This window comes from Larus michahellis, chromosome 9 (genome assembly GCF_964199755.1).
Source record: "Larus michahellis chromosome 9, bLarMic1.1, whole genome shotgun sequence".
Taxonomy (NCBI): Eukaryota; Metazoa; Chordata; class Aves; order Charadriiformes; family Laridae; genus Larus; species Larus michahellis.
Genome location: NC_133904.1, coordinates 49,426,395 through 49,451,690, shown reverse-complemented (window position 1 = coordinate 49,451,690; position 25,296 = coordinate 49,426,395). Strand labels below are relative to the sequence as shown.

Genomic DNA, 25,296 nt, shown 5'->3' with positions numbered 1-25,296 from the left:
GCCGGGTTGTCTCTAACGCCGCTGTCCCCACCAGCCTCGACTGCTTATTTCCAGTTTCTGTAGAGTCTTACTCCTGCATTGTCGGAAACACCACGCTGATGGCGTGTTCTCCAGGACATCTGAGCTCAGGGCAAGAAGTCCTCAGAGCTCTCCTCTTGATGAATGTGTTGGTCAGGCCGGAAGGTTTTACCACCCAAATTAAAGAGGGCCTTAGGGGAGGGAAGGAGCACCCACATGAAGATATTTAAAGAATTAGGTTTGGATTTCCACCAACCGGTTTATTGATACAGAAAATTTCATAGGAGTGTGCTACTGTGGGGCACTACCCCTGCTCCCATCACAGAGCCGGGGAAACTGAGGCACGTGGTGGTTGGAGGACTGTGCGTGGTGGGGTAGGGGTTAGTAGTGAAGCTCGGGGGCCCCTCGGTCGCTCTGCTCGCTGGGCTGTGCTCCCTCCTCGTAATCCTCAGCGAAGCCGGGTGGGCGGGCATGCCGCTTGGTTTCTGGCTGGTACGTTTTTATCCGAACCGTGGCATTTGGAAGTGTCAGAGGGACAGGCTTGTGCTGGGGAGCTGGGGAGCGAGCTGCCGCCAGTCTGGTGGAGGATCTCTTTTAGGGGATTTCGGAGTTCCCGGTGTAGCAGACTCCAGAAGCAGAAAAGTCTGTCCGTGCCCATGTGGAAGGTCCCATGTGGTTTAGTGCCTGCCCCTTCTTTCGCATCAGCTGAGACATGTATAACATAACGTATAGCCTGCTGGCAACGATCGTGTTTCTATTTTAGGCAGCTTCTCTGGCGAAGTAAAGCAGAGGCTACACTGCAAGCCGCTTTGCTCTGCGATCTTGTTTGTCTCGGAGGGATGAACTGTTTCTCTAGCCCCGTTGCCTTCCTCTAGGACCTGACCGGGGCTTGCAGGGCAGGCAGTCGTAGCCCCCATGGGTGCTCGGGTGAGAGCAGGCAGCGCTGCCGTGGCAGCGGTACGGCCACAGAGGTAACGCGGTCTCAATAGGTGGCATCACCCCCTTGCCACGGCATCGGGTAAGGCAGCCCGACCTGCCAGCCTGTCCCTTTTTTTTTCTCCTTATTTCATATTTTATTTTAATAGAACCCAAAGTTGATTTCTAGGTGGTTTGTTGTTATTAGATTGTCCTACTGCCCCACCACAAGCACGGGCAGCTGTGTACTCCAGCAGCCTTTCCTCCTCGAGCCAAGCTGCCGTGCCGCGGGGCTGCCATGCCCCGGGGAGGGCTGTGTTTTTGCCGTGGGGCTGGTGGGGGACTGTGGATGGAGCGGTCCTTCCCTCTTTCTTTCTGGTGGGGAAAGCAACATGCCCCACTATCCTATTGCCGCTCAAGACTGTGGCCTCTGTCCCCAGATCTTCTTCCCTGCCTGCCTCCCGTGGTGACCTTTGTGGAGCGTGTCCTGCTTGGAAGGATGAGGATAATTGTCACCGGGTTTGCAGCGCAGGCACGGGTGCACCTGAGCATCCTGGATGTGCCCCGTGCCGCCAGAGAGCCGACTCAGCCTCACTCAGTCATCCCTGCGTGTCGCTGATCGGGTTTGTTCGCGTTGGTTCCCTCTCGATACTCGATGTTTGCCCCGAGAGTGTGTTCCTAAAGGGTTAAGCTTCTCCTGGTGCCGGTTCTTGGGTCTGTGAGCGGCTCCGGGGAGCTCAGAGCTCCTGGCTATGAGAGCGGTTGCAGCTCGCACTCAAAAGATGCCGGGGGAGGAATCAGCCGAACTATGAGGATTTTGAAAGTAGCAAAAATCCTAACTGTGTAGGGGGTGTTTGTTATAATTGAAAAAATGCAATATGGCCTCAGCTACCCAAGTATAAATTTAGAGAAATACCCTCAGGATCAACCTTTTACCCCGATGAGCAGTGGGCTAACTTGCTGGGCATATCTGTAGAAAAGTTGTGTCAAGTAAAATTGTTCTATTTGGGAAAAAAGCATCAGGCTCTTGCTGGCATTATCTGAAAACAGTTTTTTTTCAAAGGATTTCTATGGACCACATTCCCCGTGCTATTTCTGATGCTTTCGCTCTCCTGTATTGTACTCAGCCTATCTGACAAGGTTTTCTTAATAGGTTGTGCACTGAAGTTTCTGTTCCGATACCAAATTTAGGGAAGGCTTGTTATCTCAAATTCTTTCTTCCTGGCTTGATAAGGTGCTGATTAATTTTATGCAAGTCTCTCTCCTTATCTAGTTGAGCTTCAATCAGTTTTAGTGTAATCTTGGAAAAGTGCGATCAGTCTTTAATGTTTGTTTTTAGGGTTTATTCAAAAGCCTTTTAGGCATGCTGGATGTTTGGTCTTTTGTGAAGTTCTGTGAGAAATAAGTTAAAAATTAACAATTGCAGAACATGCTTGGAATCCAGATGAAACACTGTAAAGTTTCTGTAAAACAAGAAGGAGCATCCTTTAAATGGCAGTTGTCTCTGATGTAGTTTTAGGTATTAAATTAGAATTTTATTTCTCTAGCGCTGTACATACGCAAAGCTGGATGCCTAAAACAGAGAATAGGAATGGTGCCCATATGTAGGGACGCGTTTATGGGTGTACATCCCTGATAGAGGGGTGAAGGAGACGGACTATTCCCTCTCCGTAGGTATGTGTAAGGTAAGGAGGGGCAGGGGCAGCTTCGCGTACCCGTGCCTTACAGCCTCGAGAAGGGCTGGGGGGGCACAGGGTGCTGTTGGCGAAATGCCCAGGGAAGAGGAGGAGACGGGGCAAGGAAGATGGTTGTGTCTCTTCTTTGGTGGAGGCATCTCACTCTCAGCGAGGAGGGGGCTCGCCGGGGACACCGTGTCCTTACGGGCAGCTCCCGCCCCTGCCAGCCACTGCGAGCAGGGGCAGCCGTGCCGGGGCGGCGAGGAAACTCAGCTGTCATCAGCGGAGAGCGTCTGCCTTGATTTCGTGATCAGGAGTTGACATCTGGATAGATTTTCAGTCTCCTCTGGTCCAGGGTAGATGAATGCCTCATCCGATACCCAGCAGCAGATCGATCCCATCTCCTGGATGCCGAGGGTTTTGCAGAAGTGTCTAAAAGTCTTTCCTAAAGAATTAAAAGTACACACGCACGCGGAGCAGGGAAACTAAAACTCACAAACCTGCAGGCTGGGAACAAATATGCTTAAGATTAACCGGCTGCCTTGTAAGTCCTCAGCCAGGAGGAGCCTGGCGTCTTCGGTGCATACCCGGAGCCCGGGAAGTGTATTCCCGGCTGTTACCAGGATGGAGACCCTCGGGTTACAGAGTTCAGAAGGCCTCCCTCGCCCCGCTGCAGGAGTGGGTGCTGATGAGCCGGGTGCTGGTGCCGCCCTCCGCGCGCCGGGATGGCACTCTCAGCCCGCTGCCATTTGCAAATTATCACAGTGGCCCCAACTGTCACAAAAGCCGTTTTTCCAGCTCGATTTTCAGCTCGGTATGAGACTGTGTGTAGTCCCCAGAGCCCGGGTTTGGCTGGAGGTTGTAGACAGCGCGTTCCCGATGCTTCTTATTTTGCCATCTCCCCCCGTAGCTTCCTGGTTCCTTGTTCTCCTCTTACACTCCCTGTGCTAAACAGTTGCCGTGTTTTGCCCCAGAAAATGGTGATGGTTTAATCTCTCTCCAGCGCGTGTTTTTAGAACAGATGCCAGGCTGTCCCTCTCTCTCATCCTCGCACACAGCAACATGCATGCGTGTGCCGGCATTTGTGCATCTTCGTGTAGATTTCTTTTTACATATAGAGGGAAACATACAGATTAAAAACCACATGTGCATATGTTTTCCTTCCCAGATATATTTTGGAAAATGTGAGTCAGCAGCAGGCAAGAACGCATTACATAATCTCGGGGAGCGAAGCAAACCTCGCAATTTATTAGGAGGCAGGCTTTCTGCAAGCAGCATTTTTTAACATCGTTTTGTTACCACACATCGGTGTGTGCCTCTCGGTCAAGTGGCCTTATTTCCATCCTACACAGTTGTGTTTGGTGCAGAAATGTAGTCCCCGTAGCCTTGGGTTTTGTTATATTTTTAAACCCCGCAGTAACAATAGCAGAGTCGCAGGGCTGTGATGATGATGACGACTTTTCTCCTCTCCCTTAACATGTTTTCCTGCAAAGACTCTGTGATTTTTTCCTTTTTGGTTCCCCCCACTCCCCACCTCCTGCTGTTTTCTATAAAATCTCAGCGCTGAGAGAAATCGCACATGAGTGCAGCTGGAAATAAACGTTGCCCCCTCCGCCTCCCCTCTGCTCGCGGCCACCCACCTCCACCACCTACACCCAAATGGGAGAGTGAAGTCAACATCCACTTTTAGCCCTCGTCTCCTGCTCTTGCATGGCTCTCCCCACAAGCTCGTTTCCAATTCCTTGCAGAAGGGGAAATTCAGACAGGGCTGAAACACCATTTTAACGGCTTCCGCAGCCCTAAGAGCACTTGTCTGGTCCCATCGGCAGTCGTGCTGTCGTGTGCCTTAACAGAAGGGGACGAGGGAGGCCATGCAGTTTTCCTCTTGTTCGCTAAGCATGGCGGGGAGGGGGGAGCATTGTGAATTACGGAGAGGCAGAGGAGCACAAACAAAACCCCAAGTGAGATGGATCTGGCTCAAGTCAACAGTAACGGCAGGGGTTTGAATCCTGCATCCTGGCTCCGGCAGGTGTTGTGTGGCACACGCGGGGGACGGGGAGCCATGGGGCACCGAGCAGAGCGTGGCGGTTGGGTGCTCCTATCCTCTTGCCAGTGCCGCATCTCGGGTTCTCCATCCCTAATGCCAAGCTTAATTCCAGGCTGTTCAGTCGAATCCCTGCATTTCCGAAGGATGCTTCGAAAGCCTAGGAGGGGAACGGGCACTAGCACAGTTAAAGGAAATAAAGAAAAAGACTTGTTTGTTTATTTTTAGTTTGCCCAATAAAAACAAAAGGTTTTGAACTGCTTTCATCTCCCAGGGCACTGCAAATACTTCCGCTGTGGCTAAGCTAGCGGTTGCCTTTCAAGCAAAGAGAAAGCTCTGTTGCGGTTTGAAAATATCTCAGCCTTCCCAAGGAGGCAGTAAATTGCCGTGCTGGCTGAAAGCAGGAGTGCAAGTAGCTCCGTGCCCTGTCTGGGACAGTGTCTGAGACACACGCTGTAGAGAAAATTGAGAGAGACACAATAATTGATGGTGACGGAATAACCTGTTTATCCAGAGCACTCTGTCTTCACCCCCATTAGCTCGCGGGTTTCTGATGCTTGGAGACAAGAGAATTTAAATCTTCTGTATTTTTAAAACCACAAAAAATCTCTGCTATAACCAGGAAATTCTCATGAGCTCAGCAGGGGGGACGTGTTCGTCAGTCCACCATCCGTCAGGGCTCCCCATGCTTCATTCAAAAGCCCGGGCTGAGCTGTGTGCGTCTGCCCAGCGTTTGGAGCAGCTGGGGGACGATGGGGTGCTCCCGGGGCTGGGGTTTGGGGGAACTGCCCCCCATTCCCAGCCTCTCTGCAGCCCCAGGGGTGATGCTGCAGAGCCCATTTCATCTTTCTACAGCTTGGTTTCTCTTTCTGTAAAATGTGTAGAAGGAAATTGCCCTTTCCTGTTAAGTGGTTTGACAGCCGAGGATGAAAAGTACTGTATTTGAGGCAGATGGGATTATAGCGGCCAGAGGATGGCTGAAAAAAACCACTCTGCCCTCGGCAGGCAAAGGGAGGGGGAAGATGGGCTTTTGCAGTGGGACCAGAGCTCCCACCCAGGCTGCTCCCTCCTTTAGATAAAAGCAGCATCTTGAATCCCACCTGAGATCCCAGCAGAGACGAGATGCCCAGTGATGTCAGCAGGGTTCCACCAAAGATTAATTTGGCCTCACATATTTTGCATATGCAACGTCAGATTGCATCCTTATTATTTTCACTGTTTTAAACAGCATTCAGCTAGATAAGGTCTCTATACCTCTTTAGAGCCTTCAGTCATTACTCATTAATAATACACTTGTTCTCTGTTATTCATTGATCCAAATTAGGCTTTTTTTTGTTTCTCTAAGCCTTTTGTGATATTTGTGTGCAGTTAAGAAATTAATCTGCATTAAGTAGAAATACCTAAGTAAAAATAGTAGCTTTGCAGTAGTATCTTTTCAGTCTTTCATGGCGTAAGCTCCAGGGCAGAACCATTCAGGGTAACCAATAATCCTCACCCCGTAGCCAGTAAGAAGATACAGGAGAGGCTCACAGCGCACGAGGGAACGGCACAAAAGCCAGCTGTGGCAGCCCAGCCCTGCTCCGGATGGTGGGATCCCCTGGAAGTGCTGTCCCCTGGGGACATGCTGTCTCGCTGCCTGAGTGATGGGAGCTCACACCTTAATTCCCAGATCTTTCCTTTTAGAGCTTCCGTGTTTGGCCATCCTCTCCCCAAAAGGAAAGTTGTTCCCTGGGGCACGTTCCCTCCTGTTTTGTCAAACCTGGCAGGAACCGTCTGTAGTGGTTAGTCCGAGATGGTCATGAAAGACTTCCACTCCTTCCTTTGAACGGCACTCCCACAGCAGAAAACATCTCACCCTCACTAGCAGTGGTTTTAGGTTTCTTTTAGTTCCTTTTTTTCCTTTCCATTTCTACTGCAGACAGTTTTACCTTTGCAGGGTTTTTTTCCAACTCAGGTTGAAATTCAAGCCATAATAAAAATACTTGACAGTCTTCGTTCCAGCGTCTTAAAAATGTTTTCTGAAGCTGGGTTACTTAGAAGCCTTTGTGCTATATAAATACTCAAGCACTTTTTCTATTTTAAAATGGAAATGGGTGCCTGAAAACCCTCAAAAGTCAAATGAAGATGAAAGGTTTGGGACTACTAGCTGTTTTCTGTATTGTCCACAGGAGCTCAAGAGTAAGGTTGTACAGGGTAAGTGCAAAGGGACTGTTATGCTGATGAGAGCTCGGTGCATCTGGAAAGCTCAACCCTGATGCCCTTGAGGGCTGGGCTTGGTGTCTGACATTCCTGCCTGGAAATCCCATGTTTTATCATCTTGTTTTCCTGTCCATCCCTGTGCTCCAGTGGCCCGCAAATGGCTGGAGTGGGGCTAATGGTAGCAGCGCCCTTTTCAGCGGGACTTGCTTCACAAACTTTTCAGAAAAGCAAAGCTGTTTTCCTGTCGTCCATCCTCCCGTCCATCCTCCCTCACCATTTTCCTCCCTCCCTGTGGCTTACGAGCAGGAATCGGGACAATAGATGGAAATTTGCGTCCTGGAGGCATGCGACAAGGGTATCCTGAGGGTTCAGGACAGCTCACAAAACAATTGGCTCTGATAAATGCTTGGAGGTTTCCGGGAGTTTTCGCAGCAGCTGTAGTCAAAGCTCACAGTGGGTATTTTCACTGCTGACCAGCTCTTCATTCGGAAATGTTACAAGGCTGCGTGAGCCACCAACAGCATAATCCCTGTAGTAATAAAACATAAAAATTGATACAGAGTGATTTGGCCAGAAGAAGAGTGGAAAGAAAAAGATAGTTAAAATCCAAGGAGTGGCTGTTGAAATGCAAAAGGATCTAGAACGCAAAGATGCAAAAATAAAATCTGAAACGGAAACGAGTAACATTTTTCCAGCATTGTATAACTCACTTTAATTGCAATCCATCTAGAAATCTATTTGAGGCAAGAAATCAATTCAGAATTGTAGAGCAAAGCATTGGTCTTCCAGATGTTTGCAGCTTTCTGGGTTGTTATTCTCAGCTTCCTTCTACAGTTTATTTGAATCCCTTCTTCCTTGCAGTGGCCATGGAAAAACTCCCCCCTGGTCGTGTTGCTGGTGGGGCAATAAGTGGGGTGTCCTGGGGCTTTTCTGCTCTGAACTTTCCCTCTTGAGAAACGCGGGGAGGTGGTTGTACTGGTGAGCATGGGGGGCTGGAAGGTGGAAGCCCCAGGTTTCTGTAGGAGAACCCCGCTTTGGAGAGGACCTTCCAGGCTAGACTGAGGTGGTCAGGATGGACTATTGCCCACACAGGGAGACCCTGTTTTCCCTAGACAATACCTCTGTCTGAGGGTCCATGCTGTGCTATTTTCTCTGATCACCTGTTTAAATCCATTGGATCCAGTCATGCAATGTAGGCATTATAGCTGCCGAGTCATCTGGTATTTATCTTTCACCATTATATATTCTCGGCCTTGTGTAAGACACTGGTTGAAGTCCATCACTGTTAAAGGCCTCTGGTGTCTGCCAGGGTATGCTACGTTTGTCTTGGCAGAAATAAGTCCTGAATTTAACAGATGACATCAGTGTCATTCCCAGCAGTCTCCTGAAAGGCCAGCGTGGTGCACCTGACATTTCTCTCGTATTTGGTGGCATTTGGTTTTATCTTGTTTCTTGTCCTTCTTGAGCGTTCAGGGCTGCTGACGGTGATTTGCATTGAATCCAGTCCTTGGCAAGCGCCGTGCAGAGACTGAAGCCGCGATGTGCCCAGGCAGAGCTCAGCTCTGCTGCCAGGCCACCCTGTCGCACAGGACGAGTGTCCCTCTTCTCCTGGGAGGTCAGCGCTGCTTCGCTCTGCCTGTCGTGGGCTTTCGCGAGCTGTTGCTTACCCAAGCTCGCAGTTTGGCTCTGGGTTGTGCAGATTGCGGACTAAGCGTCTCTGCGTTGTGTGCCGGGGGCTGGAGGAGCTAACGTCCTGTTAGACTCGGTCTCCTCCTGCCTCCGTACTGCCTGGGGTGCAGTCCTGGGAGCTGGACTCAAGCGGTGGGGCAAGAAGCAAAGCAACCCAGGAGGCAAACCAGGCTCCTCAAAGATCAGGCATCGGTTTGAAAATCAGGTTTACAGACAGGTGAAGGTCTGAGACAGAAATCCAAGGAAACAGGAGACCTTCCTGACAGCCAGACTCTTAGAAAGATTTCCCATCAGAACCGCCCAAACCATAAGCAATCAACTCCAGATACGCACTTTCCCCTCTGACCTCCCTCCTCGCTTCCAAGTGTGTCCCCTTTGCCTTGTCTCTCTGGGACTGTCCTTTCATGCCCAGCAGAAACGTATCTGTCACCGCTCCATCCCAGCTGGGGCATGATGGTGCTACACGCTGTTACTCAGCGGGAGCTACGCTGACTCCCTGCTTGGGCAAGGAGGAGATGTCCCTCGTGGCACAGCATGGCACGGTTTGGCCAGTGAGTCTTTTCACTTTAGTGATAGATGCAGTCTCTAGTCCTTGTTTCTGCTGGCAGGTATTAAATGCATTCATGTTTAAATTACTGGCCTAGAGCAACAGAGAGAAATAGAAAGAGGGTTCGCTGTGGGTTTCCCAAGTTGGGATGAATCTGAAGAGACTGTACTGCAGGGAAGCCATCCATAGTCGGAGAAGCAGGTGAGGTAAGGGGAGGTGTAAACTTTTTCGAAGTGAGGGAGTGCAGATGAAAGAGGGAGAAGGATACAACGCAGGAGGTAAAACTAATTATAGAGCAATGGTGTTATAAAGGGAAAACCAGGGCTGGAGATCAAGACAAATTAGAACATGCAGAAAATGTAATCCAGTAGGCCGTGAATTTGTATTTCTGGAAAATAACTGAAGTACCTTCACACGGGACAGTTCTCATGAGACAGGAGAAAATACCAGGAACAGGTACTCAAGGGGACAGTTTTCCTTTGGCTTTGAGCAAAACAGATGATTCAAATATGTTTTTTTAGCACAGAGCCCCCTGGAGCGCGAGGAGCCCTGTGCTTCCTCCCGCGCAGGCAGAGCTGGGCAGCACAGCTTAGTGACGGGGCAGCACCAGCAGGACCCGCACAAAAGAGACTTTATTCTAATGATAACTGCAGAGAGGAGCAGTGGACCTCCCAAGGACAGATGGATTCACGAGTAGAAGGGCTCTGGAAACGGGCTGTTGGTAACGCTGGAGCAGAGAGCAAGGGAGTATTTTATTAGTGCTACCTGGAGTGGATGCCAGCCTGAAGCAGATGGTAGGATTCGCCAGTTCGACTGCGCTAGAAAGCTGGGCGTTGGAGACTCGCAAGCCGGTCAGTCCCATCCATCACTCTGCCTACGGGGTCCTGTGTCCACCGCTGGCTTTGTGAACCTGAAAAGCATGGTTAAGTAAAAGGTCAAGGTTTGGTGTGGTGGTGGTGCTGGTGGAGACTGTGGTTATAGGTGCTCGGAGCTCATGCTGCAAGTCTTGGTTTTGGCACCGGTCCTGAAGAAGAAGAAACAAATAAGTGAGCTATTTCATACGCTGGAATCAGTGTTTTGATTACTGCTTTTGAAAGATTGATAGAGATGGATTTGGCTGTAAGAAAAGGATTTATCTTGGCAGTTCAATAGCCTACTCCAGACCTTCCTGATCTCTACAGTGTAGTCAGAAGTTCCCTGGATTTATGGATGACCTTAGAAAGCAGAGGCAGTATTTGGTCAGCCGGGGTGCTAGAGAGACAAGGCTATAGAGTCTTATCTGTGTCCAGCAGCCTCAGTATCTGATTTTTAAAAAGGCTCCTATATTCATTACCAAGAGCATTTGGTTCTTCTTCTAACACCAAAAAAACCTTAATTCGTAAATAATTCTATCTCATCCTGTGCAACTTACTCATAAACTCTCCCTGCTTTATGCTGATGCATAAATACGGAACAGACTGTTTTTCCCCATTTTCTTTACCTGCAGTAGCACCAGCCATTTTAAAACTGTGAGCTGAAACTCCAGGGTTCTTGCTAATCCTGATGGACCTAATGGGGAAGCACACGGGAGGGATTCTGGGAGTCCAGCAATGAGCCCAAGACCTTCGAAACCATGAACCAGATTCTCAGTCAACGCAGGCTTCTGAGCTTTCCTAATTTGTTAGGAAGGCACAAGGTTCTTGCAGCTGTCAGATTTTAATTCTTCATTTTAGACTATTGTGTACTGAAATAAGATATCAATAATTTAAACCTATCCATCACTCCACTTTCAGGACGATAATTTTTTAAAAACAGTAAATCTGCAACCAGTTGCTGGAGAAAAAACATAAAGGTTTAGTCTTTTTGGAGTTTGTATTAATGAATATGGCCAGGCATTCGCCTCTTCCCAGGACATTTGGAAGGTGCTTTCTACACATACTTGCTACCCATCCAACCCCAAGAAAAGCCTATGTTTTGCTACCTGATGTAATTAAAAGCAAAGAATATAAAATGCCTGTTGGCTGTTGCCTGCTCAGAAACACACATAGTGTGCAACAAGACATCGGGAATTACCCGCGCAGGTGTGGTGGGTGTGTGGAGCCGTAATCACGCATCTACAGAGCAACGTAGAGGTGACCCTCTGCATGTGCAAGAAATCTTGAATTGTGTGCAGCTTCAGAGAACCAAATACCCACACGGTACTGCATAGGAATTTGGACACATGGGATTCTTATGTAATTTCATATTTCTGATTGCATGTAGACAGTCAGACCTCTGCTGCTCGCGGATTTACACGGAGCTGCCTGCCCACTCTGACTCAGATCCACGGTATCTTGTTGTTGCTTTGAAGACTCTCTCTAAAAATTCCCTGGCATTGATCCAAGCAGAGTGCCAGTAGCCTTAAACTCAACTCATTTCCTTTACATCAAATCGCGAAGCTCATCAATAGCAATCTCGGACTCCAGCAGGGAACACAAAGGCATTTTGGATTTGACACCCTGAATAGCCTTCTGGTAAATAGGTCATTACTAATACAATCAGTAATAAACCACGACGCAGGAATGGAGAGAGTTAGAAACGATGGGGTTTGTGGTCCTTTTTCTTCGGTAGCAGATATTCTTTCTAGTGCCAGCAGAATGATTTAGGTAATATTCGCTTGTTACTTTATGGAATCAATGAACAGCATCTTATCGTAGGTTTGTGTCTGGGGATTGGCTGCTTTTGCACCTCTGTGGTTACTTTTATTAACTAATATGAGCTTAAAAGACAAGGTGAAACCCAGGAGATCACTGCTGGTTGTCCTGTTGCTGCAGGCTGGAGCTCTGACCAGTTTGTTGGAGCCTTTTCCCAGCAAGTTGCTCTCAGAGCCTTTGGTTTTTCCAGCAGGAATGCCACATGTGATAGAGGGACTCAGGGCGGCCGGTTTTACCTTTAAAGCCTAGGTTTAATTTTTTTCTGTTAAAAAAAAATGTGTTTCGACAGTTTGTCACATCAGCTCAGCCTGCCATGTCGTGGGCAGTGAAGTGTTAGGAAGGAAAAGCAAAAAGTATTTTGATGAAGGATCAAGTCAACTCACTAATGTTTTTTGAACATCTCCTGCGCTGACCTTGGCCCGTGCAGACACACGCCTGCTCCGCTGGCTCCCGTGCCTCTGGGAGAGCTTTTGGAGGCGCTGGGAGACTCGGCCAGGCAGGGCTGGGGGGGGCTTGGGTAGAAGTTTTGAAGGGGATTTGCTGGCGGTTTGTGCTTTGCAGCGGGGACATTTTGCCAGCTTCTCGTGAATTGAAGTCTCCATCATGTGTTTATTTTTGAACTGAGGAGGAGGGAAGGAGGGAGGTATCATCACCCGGCATTTTTATAGCTATGGAGAGTGGGGAGGGCAAAGTCTGTGTATCACAAGGGACCCTAAACCTCCATGTTCAGATTCAAGAAAAGCACAAAAACAGTCTCTCTTGTGGTTGTTTTTTTCACTAGACAAACATTTAATTATTTTACCTTCATGCCGCTGATGAATCAACTGAGAGAACTACAAAAGATAATGTACTTCTATTTTTATATCTTATACTAATGAAGCTCAGGCTAGATTTCCCCCCGTGTGATTGGCTAAAACAAGGGAGGAAAAATCCAGAGGGAGAGGGAGAGGAGGAGGGAGCGAGACGCTAAACATTCAGCGGTGGGCATGTATGCAGTTAGGAGAAAACGTGCAACGCCTTAGCGAAACGGAGCGCTTGGAAAGCAGGAGAAGCATTTTATTCATATAAAATTATCACTAGAGGATGGGTTTCTCCAGAAGGAGCTGTGGCGCAGGATGGATGGAGGCAGCGGCGTTGTCAGGACTGTGCTGCTGGCTCGGATTCCTTGGCACGGCGGCTGAGCGGCGGGGCTGTGCACCGGGACAGGCTTGCAGAGCCCCAAGCCACCAGCGTGGTCTCGCTTGCTTTCTGTAACGCATCCTCTTCAACTTGGCAGCACTCAAGTGCTCCATCAAAAGTTCATGAATATGTTCAGTTAGAGACACAGGGCTGCATGCAGCCTGCTGGCAAACACCGGGGAGACGAACATAATGGACCAGACTAGATCAAAGAGAGCAAAAAATGTATCGCGCCTTTACTATTAGTGGAGAAAAAACTGCAGAGCGGGGGCTTAGGGCTGACCTGTGTTGACGTGTTCGTCTTAAGCGCAGTATTTGGCACCTGGGCACTGCAGTGATTGATGCCTCCTAAACACGGGAGCTGGACGGCCGCAAGAGAGCACTGTGCGAGCCGAGGGCGCGGGACTCCGGCTTAGCTAAGGCTGGTGTTTGCGGTTTAGCATCCAGATGAAAATCAAGGCTAAAGTCTCTGTATCCGACAGTGTTTTCTCCAGCAATTTCAGTCCCAGGCAGCAGAGCTTCGGCCTCGCTGCTTGGAACTGGGCTGTGCCGGGAGTCAGCCGGGTAGGATTTGGTTTGCAGCTGTGATGAGATTGGAAATTAGATCTGGGGTTGTGTACGGAGCAGCCCGTGTGAATGGGTCGTTTCAGAGGTGAGAAACTGCTCCTAAACTGCTCAAATGCTTCTGAAAGATTCAAATTAAAGGTCTGAGGATTTGACATTTTCTTTCATAATAAAAGAGAGGGAGTAATCAATGTACAGAGGCAGTGAGTGATTTTATTAATTTGCCAAACTGCAGCGCTGTCATTCAGTGGAAAATAAGACATTGGCTTTTATTTGTGAAACATGAGTGGGGAAAGTAAAGTATAAATCACGCAAAAGCAGCATTCGCTCAGGTTTTGCAGCAGCTGATTTGAGCTGACCCAAGGGACCTGAAGGCTACGGGTCCTCAGCGTCCTTGCTTACGTTTTGGCAGTAATGATGTGCAATATACGCACCTCGGAGAAACCAGCTGCGGTATTTCAGTTCTTGGCTAGTTGTGTCATTGGTTCGACCTCCTTTGAAGGGGACAAAGACAGGATGCACAGCAGTGAGAAAAACCAAGGGAAAGGAGTGGGCTTGAAGAGTCGCTCTCAGATAACAGAAGATCTATGTAGAAATTTGTCCTCTTAAAAGGGGCTCAAATGTGGAATGGTGTTTTACAGTGCCCGTAAAAAGAGCTGTTAATAAAATTAATCTGGAAGGGAAGGGCAGCATGGAAAGAAAGATGAAATTTTACGACCCGAACATACAGTAGATGAGAAGCGTAAATCCAGGCCTGGCTGGTAGCATCTGGAAGGCGTTACTGTTTGACCCCGAGTAATGTTGCAGCTTCAGTCCGACTGGACAGACCCCCACACCACCACCACCATGCCCATAATTCATGTCCCTCTTTGAAGATATAGTTGTCAAGGCCAAAGACTGAAGTGCCTTGAGCCCAAGAGATTGCCTGTTGTATCCATCCGTAAACTGGTGTGGCCCGACCCTGGGCTGCTCGGCGACCTGTGTTGCTTGTGTGCCGCAGGATTTCAATCTGTCAGCAAAACAGCGCGTCCCTGAGGGCAGGAAGAGGGAGAAAAAGGAGAGAATGAACCACTCGAATCCAGTAAGAGCACACTTTATGGGAAATAGGAACCTACACACACGTAGGAGACTTATGGAAAGTGTAAAGACGAGGGACGGTGGGCAGCATGATCACGTGTGGCACTAAGGTTTGTCGTCTGATGCTCTTAAGTCTGAAGGGTCCTGTGACGGGTTATTTTAGCTTTCCAGGAAAAGTTTTATCTCAAGAATGCAAAGAGCTTAGAACATTAGGAAAGCAGAAAAAAGTAAATGGCACCGAGTTAATATGGGAAACGGTGAACTCTGGCGCAGAGGAAGCACAAAACCTGACAGCCGGGAAAGGCAGCTGCATCGTTGATAAAAGCTAATGGCTGAGGCTTCCCTGGTTCACAGGAACCGTGTTTGTGCTTCTGGCCTTTTAAAAATTGAAGCTTGAAAATCTGGAAGAAATAGACTTTTGATTTGGTTAGTGTTTTGGACCTATAAAACTGAAAGTCATAATACCCTGTAAAACATTTGAGGCGATTTGGGAATATAGCTTTCCTTATTAAACTCTATGGGTTTTAGAGACTTCTTAACGTTTTCACAGCAGCGCAGGGGTATGACCTCTATAATGTTCAACAGGATACTTGAAAAATTGAGACCAATTTAAGAAGAATAGCTGCTGTCTTGGTGCTCCAGTTCTTCCATTTCTTTTCTGGCTGGAGTTAAGTTCATAATGGTCTAACTGAACCTTTGAATTGCTAAAAAAGAGATTGTTGTGGCCTGGGCATCAGGGTCTAGTTTGTGACAGATATCTTGTCGGAACCGTTTGTCCATGGCTGCAATAACAAAGTGAAATGTCATAACTGCAACATTTTGAAGGTGGTCAGAAAGTGCCAGTCTTTGCATATTTTCAAGGTTATTTTCGGCCATTATAACAAAATGTGCTGTTATTCGGGAGTTCTGGGGAATCCAAACCCCTGTGGATAAAGAGGAGATGTAGCAGTTGTTTCCCAGCTGATGTCACCTGCCGTCTCGGGGGTGGCGCTGTGTTTGCACGAGACCTAAGTGAAGACCCAAGTCCAAAGCACGTCAGCTTGCAGCAACAGAGGTGTTTTTCTCTAGCTGGAATTTTGAATGCTATATATCTGAAAATCAGAAGAACCAGTTTGTTTAAGATAAGAAATGGTGCGCATCAGAATTCTGTGGCACTGTTATTTTTCCTCCTCCGGGATGCCAGGTTTGTCTTTTATCTTGTTTTCTCTTTGTTTCTAAATTAAATTTGCCCGTTTTGCTGCACCAGGCAGAGGATGCTGGTGCTGTGGCGTCTGCAAGTGGAATCCGCCGTTTCCTGCACTCTTCCCTGTTTTGTGAATTTAGCTGCCGAGGCTCTGCGCGTTTGCAGGATGAGCACCAGTCCTTGTACGTACGTCTGTCAGTGGCACTTCCGAAGAGCAGCTAGAATAAATATTATTGCAATTTTTTAATACGTAGTATTTCCTAAGGTGAAATAAGAATATGGCTGCCTTTCTCCTGCAAGAAGCCCAAGTGAGCTTTCAGAGAGGCTGGAGAATAGTGTGCTGCGGGAGTTTTCGGTCGTTTAACCTTTCCCTAATTGACGACTAATTCTTTGCTGTTGAATGCACAATGGTGAGTTTCTTTAGGGGTCACGTAGCACCTCTCTCTTTTTAATATTGCCTTACTGATGAGTCGAGTCTGAACTGAGAGTTATTTACTATAATACGTTCTGACCCCAAACCTGCCACCCCTGAGGCCGGTCCCTTGCAAAGGCAGAGAGTGGGCAGCCTTCAGCCTCTGGTAATGACTTCTCGGGACTGGAGCATGTTCGAACAGAGAAATTCAAGAGGTATCTTGATAGACGTAAGAAAGGGAGAGTGATCTCCAGCTCAGGTCTGGCGTGTGGTTATCTTGAAGCCGCAGCTGCTTGGACGGGTGGTGTATTCTCAGTACCGCCGGGGGGCCGCCCGCAGAAGGACACAGGTAGGAAATGCAGTGGCACCGCTCACGTTACCTGTAAGTTAACATCTTCTCCTGACATCCGTGATCCTTTATGTCAAGGTGTTTGGAAGATGGCATCAAAAGAAGCAGCTTGGTCTGAAGCTTGTTTAGGGCAGAAATGCTTTCCTGAGGGAAGAGGATCTGTCAGGCTGGGAGGGGATGCTGGCGCTGCTGCAAACCCCAGCACCTTTCCTTACCGCTAGGTTAACGCGGCTGCACTGGCCGTGGGATTTATCCACGTGATCTGGAGTCAGTGCACAATCCCAGATTGTCCCAGGGAGCTGTGCTCCTGCACCGTTATCTTTATTGGAAAGCAGGGATTAAAATACATCTTTTAAAAAACCCAAACAACCAAGTAAAATCTAAGCCAGGAGAGTTGCTCCTCCCAGCAGAGTGTGACAAACCACACCGGGAGATCTTGTAGGTGATGGAGAATGGGAAAGATCAGTCTCAACGTGCAGTTAGCCCTCATCGAGGTGCTTTCTGTCCCTCTCTCACAGAGGACGTGTGCTCGCAGGCTGCCATGTCACTCGCTGGAGCCACGGCAATACTAACGTCTTTGGCAGGCAGCCGAGTTGACTGTCCACCCCAACTGTCTCCTTGGCCGTCCTCCTCCCCCAGCCCAGCCTGAGCTTGGTTTGCTCTGGGTTCGTTAATATGCTAATCCTCCTGCCGGGCTGCACCAGTCCCTGCTCGCCAGGCTCCTGGCTGATACCTGCAGTTGCTGCAGGAAAAAAGGTGATTGCCTTTCTGTGTCAGTAACACAGCAAAAGAAAGCAGCTGAGGTGTTTGATCTTGATGGCAGAGAGGTTTGGGAGGTGTGTGCACCGTTTCTTCTACGTAAAGCTCTTAAATAGTGAATGGGTGATGGCTGAGTAATTGCTGTCGTGGTACCTTCATCCCGCTTGCAGTCTTTCAGAAACAAGGCACGCACACTTGTGCCCGTGTACGCGCACACAGGCAAAAAAATCCTTAGCGTTTGGAAATTAAAGAAATCAACACAGCTCAAAAGCTCAGAGCAAAGCTCCGTTGCTAATTTTCCAGAAACACCACTGAAAGAAAGAGAATTCCATGCAGGACGCCAAAAAAACCCAACAACAACCAACCCCAAAAAAGCAACGAAGAAGGAAAGTCCCTCCAGGTTTCAGTTCAAGAATTACCCTGATGTATCAGCTGCCCACGGTTTTCTCTGCAAAACGTCCCTTGGGTCCCTCTCAGTCTGGTGTTATTTCCAGCGCCGGGGCTGGGGAGTGGAGGTGCAGTAAATAAAGCACCTTTTCAGCAGGCGGGGGTGAGCTCTGCCGCGGGAGGACCGGCGAGCGGCATCCGGCTGCTGGGGAGCTGGTGGGTCTGCCAGCTTCTTGGCAAAGGTCGGAATCTTTACGGTGTCGAGCAGCAGAGTTTAAAAATAACAGAAAGAAATCTCCCTTCTACAAGGCACAAATAAAAAGAGGATGGTTGAGATAACAGTAATTTAAAAACTCCTGTTACTGCCTCGGGCGCTGCAGTGGAAGGAATTGCACGTGCACAGCAGTTTTCCCCTCGGCCAGCAGGTGCTTTCCTTATTGTCCAGCTGGGAGAATCCAGTTTTCATTTTCATTTTTCTTTAGTTTCTTTAGTTTTTCTTCAGTTTCTTTATTTTTCTTTAGCGTTCCTAGGATCGTCCTGTGCTTCTAGGCCCTGCCGTACTAGATTTGCAGTATGAGAAGAGCAAATTCGGGTTGCGGAGGGGAGGTTATGTTGTGTTGAGCTTAATTTCTGTTAAAAATCCAGTTAGAGAAAAGGACTTTCTGCCCTGGTTGAAGGAAGGAATTTGGGATGAGATGCTGTAAAGTGCTTAGAAGCTTAAAATGCAAGGTCAGTAGCAGTTCGTGTCTGAGACCTAGTGAGCTGTGTATGGACCCCCGCATCACCTTTTAGGCACCACAGAGAAGTTTGGGGTTTTTTTTGGGGGGGAACCGTAGCCAAGTGATGCCGAGTGATGCTTTGCCGCCCGGCCCTGAGCTGCCCCAGGGTGGCCAGAAGCAGCCACGCTGCTGTCGCCTCGTGGCTTAGCGCTGGGGTGTTCGTTCACCTTGAGACCGCGAGGCCTTTGGGATGGATGTACTGTTTTGCGAGTGTTTTCATCAAGATGAAAGTAGCATCGCACAAACCTTGGTGGTGTTAGGGAGTGAGGAGCTGCTGGAGTTAGCCAGTTTAGATCCTCTCCAGTGACATTTTCAGAGCAGCCCCAGCTGTGTCCGAAGGAATTCTCTGCACGCTTGAATCATTTGGATGCATAAGTATAAATCTACGTTTCCCAATAAAGCTCTGTCAATAAGAGTACCACATCTTCTGGTGCAAGGCGATGCTTAAATTAAAGCTGCTAGAGGAAAGACTCGTAGGAAGAGCAGTAAGCGGAGAGGGGAGATAAGGAGAGCGTCTGAGCTGCGGAGCTGTCGGCGCACAGCTCATCTGCGGCTCCCGGCTTGGGTGGTATCACGTCTGCGCTCTGCCTCTGCCTGCCCGAGACCGGGGGCTTCGGGGGGAGAGTAAACTGGCAGAGCATCCAATCTGACCAAAATAAAGGGGGATTAAATCCTAGAGGGAAGGATCAGGAGGGTTTTTCATCTCTTGTCCAGGAGGTTTGCGGTGGAGGCACCTGGAAGTTGACAGACACACTCAATAAACCTAAAAAAGGACACAGAAGCAGGATTAATCATTAGGGCAGTGCTGGGGAGGGCTGAAGGGAAGCGATTTGGGGCACGGGGCTGGTTTTGCTGCGCTGTGTTACTTTCATCTGTGTTTTGGTGCTCTCTGCTCAGGCGTATTCTTTGTCTCCTAGGGCTTGTTAGTTTTTGTGGTATTTAATGTTTTCAGGTTAGACACATGAGCAAAAATCACTCCTCTGGAAGAGAACGACAGGCCATAGGTCTTTCCCTCATTTAAATGTGTTCCAGAGCTGCAGTAGCCCGTGCTGGTCTGAAAACAGAAGTGGTCATCAACCAGCCAGCGTTTCAGTGGGTTACACATGGGAAGAGGGTTTCTCTTTGGATGCAGATCCTCAAATCCCTGTTGAGAAACCCAAACAGCTGTGTTGTGTCAGGTCGCTTGGTCGGAAGGGCTGTTGAATTGCAATTGAGGGCCCCTCTAGCTTCTGCGTTCCTCTTCTCATTTTATTTCTCTGCTTTAACCTTTGCCTGTCTTTCCCTGTCCCTTCCTTTGGGCTGCGTCCTGGCCTCAATCACAGCCGTTAAGTCTGGGGTGACTGCTCCGTGGAAGAGACAGAACTGGCTCCAGAGAAGCCAGTGGAGTATGATTAGAGCAAGGTTTTGCTGGAGGATGCTGTCAGCCCCTGGGTTAATCCAGCCTTGGGTTTGAGAGGCAGAACCACACACCTGCACAAACCGCTGAGCAAAGTCGTAGAAGTTTGTTAGTACTCACTGTATAAGAAATGTATATAGTCTGAAACATCTGGATGCGTAAGTGCGTGTCTGTGTGTGTGGGTGTGTACCTGTCTCTGCACGGGAGCGTACAGGATTTGCGGTGCATGTCTGTCGACCTCGGTGTGTGTGCATGTTTATTAGTTACTGCTGGTTTTTCCAGTGTGGAATACTGCACATGGCTTTTATTCTTCCATTATCGGTAAGGGGAGAATCAAATTTGGCTTGGATACTCACAGAAATGTCTGGGAATTATCCAAGTATAATCATACCTTTTCTCAAAGTTGGATGACCTGTCTGCCTTCTTTGCTTCCCTAAATTCCTGATGTCCCCCTAATATTCTTCCCTTTAGCAGAAATCTTGCAGGAGTAGGTAACCCAGTCCTACCCTGGGACAAGAAGACCCAGTCCTGATCTCATTCACACTCACATAAACCAAAAATAAAACCTATTGGACATTGGGAAATCAAGCATATTGACATTGATTTCCCAACTCTGCTGGTGGTTTCTGGATTCCTGTCAACTTGAAACTGGACTGAGAACTATTACTTCAGGAAACAGCAATTGGAGCTTGATGGGGATGTTTTGACCTTAAGCCTTCGTTAATATAAAATCAGCTTAGTGCCCTCGGTTTGAGGAGACCTCTCTCCGCTTTGACTACGCGACATGAAAGCTTCGTGTTCTTCTGACCTAAGGTAGACCATTGTGCGCTGGCTCTGGGGCTTGGGAGATCCTGTTGACTGTCTCTTCTGGCAAAAGATTGTCTTTCCAGAAGCTGAGTCTCTCTCGTTGCTGGTTGTCCTTTCACTTGGCCTTTGGAGACCACCCTTGGTTTAGCATTTCTGTTCCTTGCTGTTTATGCCAATTTTGGGCCCTTGAATTATTTAAAAGGAAAGCAAGTTCCTGAAGAAACCATCAGCCTGTGAAAGAAAGTTTCTGGAGCTTTTAGCACAAGACAAATGTTTTTCCTCAAAGTTTGAAGGGTATTTTGAGAAGGGATTTGAGCTTGATGGGGATGCCAGAGAAAGTTTCAAAGTATGGAAAATGTTTCTGTCTGTCCTTAAGTGCAAAAATAACTATTTATTCAAGATGAGAACAAAATTCTGCGGGTGGGTTGGTAGAATGATGTGAACGGATAGAAAAACTTGGCAGTGGGAAACTTTCAGCTTGATTTCTTTGATGGTTTTCTCAAATTCAGTTTCCTTAATGTGGATACTCATGGAGAGGCGGAACTTCCCCACATATCCTGCTCTTCTGAACCTGAACATCCCTTTCGTTCTCTTAAAATAGAGAGGTGTTGGTGCTCATTACACAGATGTGCTGAGCTGTAGCAAAAGCTGAAGCTGAGGTGTGAGTAGAGGAGGGTCTGCCGGTGTGGGAAGAAAGGAGTCCAGGAGTAGGAGGAGGTGTTTGGAGGTGGGATTGTTGTGCATTGCTGGTGGGAAACCACCGCTCTGGTACACCCGTGACTGCTTCTGCGTGAAGCAAGAGGACTTTCTGCAGAAGCAGGTTTAGGGCTGGTTCCTTCTTCCCTGTTCAGGCAGTTTTGACATGAGCCACGTGCATCCCTCTGAGTGAAAGAAGGTAAAAAGGGTTAAAAAAGTCTTATCTGGCTACGTCCTTCCTAGTGAAGCATTTGTTCGTGCAGTGGGAAGGTGGATGCGCTCAGCATGGTGCATTCATCGGGGTGGCTCTGAGCCGCTGGGCTCTGCCTGTGCTCACTGGTATTTTAGAGGCTGGAATAGCCAAAAATTGTTTCTCTTCCAGTAAGTGTGGGAGGGGGAATTTGCCTTGGTGTGACACGCTGAGGTGACCTGCTGGTGAGCGCCTGGTCTTGCATGCCGCGGGAGCTGGCTCGGCAAGGTGCGGACAAATCCCTGCTTTTATTTCAGGTTTGTTTGCTGGGGGAAGCTGTGATTTTGTTTTGCTTCTGAAATACCTTCATTGCTCTGGTGCTGAGATTTGGGTCTAATTTTACCCAGCTAGTGAAACCTGACTGTTTAAAGAGGTAGTTTAAGCCTTGAATTTTTCTTCTTCTTATATTAGCAGAGGAGGAGATGGAATATTACCAGGGTAACCAAATAACCAGCCAGCAGATTTGAGGTTACTCGCAGCACACAACAGCAGAGAGCAGTATGTGGCGCGCAGGGAGAGCGGTGCCTGCTGCAGCCTTCTGTCGTGCGTGCAGGCAGAAGGCTGAGCTGTATCAGGTTGATCAAAGACGGACGATGAGCTGACAGTGTGATATGGCCATAAAAAAGCAAGGTATGATCCAAGGATGTATTAGAAGATGAATTTCCAGTAGAGATTAATGCCGCTGTACCAGACAGTGGTGCAACCTCACTTGGACTGGAGTAGGCTGTTTGATAGCCAATATTCAACAACTATGAATCCGAACTGGAACAGGGACAAGGACAATCGGGGGAATGGAGAGATCTGTCTGTGAAGGGGAAGCTGGGTGCCTTGTCTAGCCTGGCAAAGCGGCGAGGAGCCTAGCTGGTCTCTACAAAGGCTTGCTGGGCAGAAGAACTGCTTAAGATGAAGGGTGGAAGAGGGAGTAGGTATTGGGGGATCACAGCAAAGTACAGGCTCTCAGAAGGCAGTTTCTGATCGTCAGGCAGGAGCGCGGTGGTGGAGCAGCCTTCCTTAGGGTGTCACAGGGGCAAAAAGCCAGAAGAAAGGAGGCTCGAGAGCAGAGACCTTTCCCAGTATAGTCATGGCAGCGGGAGGCTGTGCTTGGGACCCCTCCACTGCAGCCTCACCAGCACCACCACTCACACCACTTTAAGCTGGCCATGGCTTATTGATAATGAATGGAAATGAGTGCTTGGGTCTGATCACGTGCCTGAACTTTTTTCATACGTGCTCAGCTCAACCTCTTTTGCTTCACTTTGGTTCCTACCAGTGTCCTAAAATTGTATTTACTGAAACATCAGGAAAATGGGAGCCTGCCCTCACTCCTACGCGGAATAACTAGTCCTAATGTCCAGGTCTTTAGAAATTTTTCCAACTTTTATTGAGTAAAGAGATGTCAAAGCCTCCATCAAAGGAGCAAATCTGGCTTCAACTTGTACCCCAGGCATTGGTGCCTGTTGTTGCACCTGTTGCAGGGCTCTAGGCCCCGTTTTACCAACATGGTAAATTATGTGGTGTTAACTAGTGTTCCTGGGTTTCCATGGCAACCCTTTTGCTAATTAACGCACAGTGTCGAGGGAAAAAAAATCTGTCCTTAATGATGAATTAATTTGACAAGATTGTTATGGTAAGAAGAGATCTGAATAGACATTCCGAAGGTGTATAGTGGGGATGTGGGCACGCTTGTTGCTCATAAGGAGAGTAACTGGGAAAAAGAAAAATATGTCGATGTTATTCTGACCTTGCAGCGTTCAAACTCAAGCCTTTCTTGCAATTTGGAAAGGTTTTGCATTTCGGAAGGAAAAAAAAATATCCTGAAAAACGTCTAAGAGCATAACTCAAACAGTTACGCTTGCTTATTTGTCCCTTTTTTTTTGATAAGACATTTTAACTCTTTTTTTTTGTGTTTAAAAGATTAAACAAAACCAAAGTGAATTTAAGAAAGTGAAGTGCATGAAAGAATCAGAGAACTCACATTTAAAAACTAGATTATTTTATGTCAGAAAAAAACAGTTCCTCACGACTCCTCCCAAATTTCAACCCACTTTGCTCTTTTTTTTGCTCTAATTCCCCCAGCAGCGCGTGTGGGAAATCGGCAGTAGCTCGCAAGAGATGGGCCCAAAGGAAACTGTAGATCGAGCCCGTTGGCTTGAAATTCGAAAGAGAACCAAATACAACTTCGCAGCATGGCCCTGACCGCTGAAGCGGTGGCTTTGGAAGCACATTAGCAAAAGTAAATCAGGAGTGAGAAAAACAGCAACTTTCTGATGCGTGTTGGAGATGAGTCACGAATGTAGATTCCCATCAGTGGCGGCAATTAAACTCCTTTAGCACTTTGTGCACAAAGGCAGTGAGTTAAGTCACAGTGTCCTGGATAAATTCTTACTTGGATAATTGTACTCAGCCTTCCTGAATCCTCCCCTCCTGCAGTTTTAATTAGATGGAGCTGTGGCTCACGAACGTCTGCTTCGTGTGGACCACAACCTAATGGGGAGTTTGGTAGAGACCTGTCATCCTAGTAGCGATCTTGCGATTACCTCCCATCCTGTGGTGACTGCAGCAATTACTTACACGGAAAAGTATTGTTAGGGAAATAATGAGTCTATTTTAGCTGCTGTTTAATGAGATTTCGCGTTCAGATGTGAGGGCACCACGCATCTAACCGGCCCTTTGCAAAACCAGTAAGTGTCCTGCGAATTTTCTGTGCTCTTCTGCAAACTGTCATGGCCTTGAGTTTGCTGGATGGCACCTCCCGGGGTCCTGCAGGGCTGGAGGAGCGGTTAGAAGCTGCCATGGTGGCTCTGTCTTGGTGGAGAAGGGAGCGGAGAGGTGGAAGGTTGCGCAGTCTTCCTGCCCTTGTCCTCCGCGGCCGCTCGGGAGCAGCCCTGGGATGGAGGTGGGCGCGAGGGCCGGAGGATTCCTCTGCGGTGTGGTGTGGTGCTGCTGGGCTTGTTCTCTGCCCAGCCCCATCCAAACATGCTGCTGCCACTTGGCACATGGTCTGTGTTTTAATTCCCCCAGCTCAATTTAAGCACAAAAAATATTCAGAGTCGCCCCTCTAAGGCCAAGTGGCCTGCAGAAGAAGGGCTCGGGGGGGGTTATACAGTGTAAACAGTGCTGTTAAGTTGCCACTAACGATAGTGCAGACACCTTTATTTTGAGATATTTTGTGGTATTTATATATGTTCTTATTTAATAAAGGCTGGTTTGGGCACTGAAATGACCTTCTTCAAAATCTTCACAAATCTCCTCTGGACTTAAATGGCTGCTGACTTGAGTTGTTAGAAGTTGCTTGAGGAGCTGCATTTCCAAGGAGTATAAATAATAACAGAGATGGGATTATTTTTGCCCTTTTAAGGAGAGAAAAAGAATGTGTGTGAATACTTACATACCTTTAGGGAGAAATAAGTTCTTGGAAGGGTGGAAAGGTGAGGCTGCACACCCAGAAAACCACAGGCCCCTCAGCCCAGTGAGGTGCAAGAATTCGAGAGAGTTCCTGGGACAAATTGCCTCGAGCTTTCAGCAGCACCGTGTTACGTCCAGCAAGGAGGCTGGGGCTGCGGTGGGAGAGGTGCAGGTCTCCGGGGTGGTGGCATCTCCACTGCTGCAGCAGCGAGGCAGACCTTGCCCGGGGGAGTCGCTGGCACGTGCTGGCATCAGAGGAGTGAGCGCCCCCGTCTCGCTTCGTGTGCTGCGGGT

General features: G+C 48.3%; 1 protein-coding gene across 24 annotated transcripts in view; it reads left to right on the top strand.

The window, feature by feature from the left end:
* Positions 1–25,296, top strand: part of ARHGEF9 (Cdc42 guanine nucleotide exchange factor 9) — a 230,224-nt gene that overhangs the window by 111,251 nt on the left and 93,677 nt on the right. The gene's annotated exons all lie outside the window — the stretch shown is intronic.